Source organism: Pseudochaenichthys georgianus, unplaced genomic scaffold (assembly GCF_902827115.2).
Source record: "Pseudochaenichthys georgianus unplaced genomic scaffold, fPseGeo1.2 scaffold_2109_arrow_ctg1, whole genome shotgun sequence".
Lineage (NCBI taxonomy): Eukaryota > Metazoa > Chordata > Actinopteri > Perciformes > Channichthyidae > Pseudochaenichthys > Pseudochaenichthys georgianus.
The window spans coordinates 3,307-6,612 of NW_027262787.1; positions in this window are offsets into that span (position 1 = coordinate 3,307).

The window sequence follows — 3,306 nt, forward strand, 5'->3', positions numbered from 1 at the left end:
GTAATATACATAGATCGGATTTGGAGGCGTAGTCGTGGGGGGGGGGGGTCTGCAGTTCGGTGGACTAAGGATTGCACCACTGCTTTTTGCAGATGATGTGGTTCTAATGGCTTCATCGGTCTGCGACCTTCAACACTCACTGGATCGGTTCGCAACCGAGTGTGAAGCGGCTGGGATGAGGATCAGCACCTCCAAATCTGAGGCCATGGTTCTCAGCAGGAAACCGATGGACTGTCCACTCCAAGTAGGGAATGAGTCCTTACCCCAAGTGAAGGAGTTCAAGTATCTCGGGGTCTTGTTCTCGAGTGAGGGAACAATGGAGCGTGAGATGGGCCGGAGAGATCGGAGCAGCGGGAGCGGTACTGCAGTCGCTTTACCGCACCGTGTGACGAAAAGGGAGCTGAGCCAGAAGGCAAAGCTCTCTATCTACCGGGCCGTTCCTACCCTCACCTACGGTCATGAAGGATGGGTCACGACCGAAAGAACGAGACCGCGGATACAAGCGGCCGAGATGGGTTTCCTCCGCCGGGTGGCTGGCGTCTCCCTCAGGGATAAGGTGAGAAGTTCGGTCATCAGGGAGGGACTCGGAGTTGAGCCGCTCCTCCTTCGCGTCGAAAGGAGCCAGTTGAGGTGGTTCGGGCACCTAGTTAGGATGCCACCTGGGCGCCTCCCTAGGGAGGTGTTCCAGGCACGTCCAGCTGGGAAGAGACCAAGGGGTAGACCTAGGACCAGGTGGAGGGACTATATCTCTTCGCTGGCCTGGGAGCGCCTTGGGACCCCCAGTCAGAGCTGGTTGATGAGGGGAAAGAACGTTTGGGGCTCTCTGCTGGAACTGCTACCCCGAGACCCGACCACGGAGAAGCGGGAGAAGATGGATGGATGGACAAAGTGTTTAGGAAGCACACTCACATGGCTATGCTGGTGTAAAAATGTGCGACCTTCAGTGCCGTATTTCTGTCACTCATGTAAGAGTGGAAATGTAACTGTAATAAAGAACAGGTTTCATTTCAGCATGTTAGTGCCTGAAGAAAGACTAACCCTGAACTCTAAAACAGCCCTTTCATTAAAAACATGGTTCTGCAGGTATCTGAAGAGCTGTCCTCACTGTGGGCATCAGGTTGCCAAAGAAGAGCAATAAAATGATGTTTTATACCTTCGACAAATGCTTGAAATGACGACTGATCTATTAATAGTTCCGTACACGTCTAAAATGTCTCAAAGACAAATAGAAAATGCCGAACACATCCTTTGTATTTGATGCATTGGGAAAAACCAAGGGAGAGAAGTTTCCTTAGTTGTAATTTCCTTAACTGCTTATTTAAAATTCAGATTCCAGGTTCCAGTTTCGGTGAAAAGTCAACTTTGCAATTCCAAGCTCTTTTTACCAAATCAGAATCACAATCACAATCAGAATCACATTCACATTCCCAAACTGCTATATAAATGGGGATTCGGGAACAATTACATTTACAAAGTTCAATAAACACTTACTGTAAATTCACCACTTTTACTGAAGTCGGCTTACGTGATTTCTTTGAATTTAATAATCGTATTTGTACATTTCGGCAGCTTCAGAGAGGAAACTTGGTTTTCCCAATGCATCAAATACATTTAGGAAAACCTGTAGTTTATTTAAAAAACAAAGGATCTTCAGAAAGAGATTGGTTCAGCTTCGGCCACAGTCACGGCCCCTACACACGGCGGCGTGCGTTGCCGCTTGGCGGTGGGCGTGTCTTGAGCTTGGGGAGTCAACGCGAGCAACACGACCAACAACCAACCACATGGATGTCCCGCCCCGGATACACAAAGCAGAGCATTCATGCCACATCCATGCTGGCTAAATATACTGTCTGCTTGCTAGCTGTCCATTCAAACGAAGTACACTGGATATAAACTCCCCAAACAAGCGAAAACCTACCAGTTTCCCCCACTGTCTCTGCCCCCCCCCCCCCCCCCCCCCCCCCTATGCCTGGCTCCTCCCCCCACTGTCTCTGCCACCTCCCCCATACCTGGCTCCTCGGTCTGTACCCCTGTATGTTCCCTACCGCCACCATCATTTTCTCCTCCTTCTGTTGACATATGGGAAATAACTGCGGGCTGGCTCTCCCAACATACACGCGGTTTGATTGGCTACTGCTTGTACTGTCAGATTTACATACGAGGGATTTGATTGGCTGACGCCTCCGTCGAGGCGGTAAAAGTAGAACATTGCTCTAGTTTTGCAGCGAGCACCTCGAGAGAAGCTACGCTTTGCTCCCACAATGCAGTTCGGCGAATCGTGACGTCACCCCATTCAAAGTGAATGGGCAGAAGCGTTGAAGCGGCCCCTACGCACGCCGCCGTGTGTAGTTTATAGTTTATAGTTTATTAGGATCCCCATCAGCTGGTGCATAACAACAGCTGATCTTCCTGGGGTCCACAAATAACATAAAACATGACATTCGACAGTACAGTACAAGACAATGATACAAATCGTGTACGGCGTAAATTTCCCCTCAAACAGTGACTTTCATATCAACCATCACATACAGCTTATTTTCTGATTCCCCATTTCCTTGGAAAGAAAAAAAAAAAAAAAAAAGAACAATAATAATAGTGATTTTACAAATGTCTCCCTTCGCTTCTTTTAGAGTAAAAACAAACTAAACAAATACAATCCTCATCATAACTGTGAAAGGCTGTGTGTGTGTGTGTGTGTGTGTGTGTGTGTGTGTGTGTGTGTGTGTGTGTGTGTGTGTGTGTGTGTGTGTGTGTGTGTGTTGTTTTGACGAGTCCTGCTTGAAATCATAACAGGGAAGGAATTAGAAGACACCAGGATACCAGTTAAACAATAATCCGTTTTAATTAAACAAAGTAGTATAATGCTATAATATAATACATTACTTATACAATTCAAAGAGTCATATAAGCAATGTGTGGAGTACTCCCGCCCTTATTCACGCCCTGCGGACATCCTATTCGTCTTGACAACGCATGAAGAGAGAGAGAACCACCAGAAAAACATTTCCCTAGTGTAAAGAAGGGGTGGCGTTTCATTGGGGAGATACCAAAACGCTATCTCACAGGGAAATCAGCGTCTGGCAGCTTTGAAAGCCACAGGTGTTGGGAAGGCACCCCATTAAAACTCAAGGAAAATGTCCCTCCCCATTTGTAAAACTTATCGATGGTTTAACCCAGAAAACATTATCAGGGATAATCTTTACACTCCAAACAGAAATCACCCTTAATTCTGCATCTTCCTTCTTCACAAATAGCTTAAAACACTCTTTTGATAAACAGGTAAAAAGTCAAAGAAAAAAACTATTG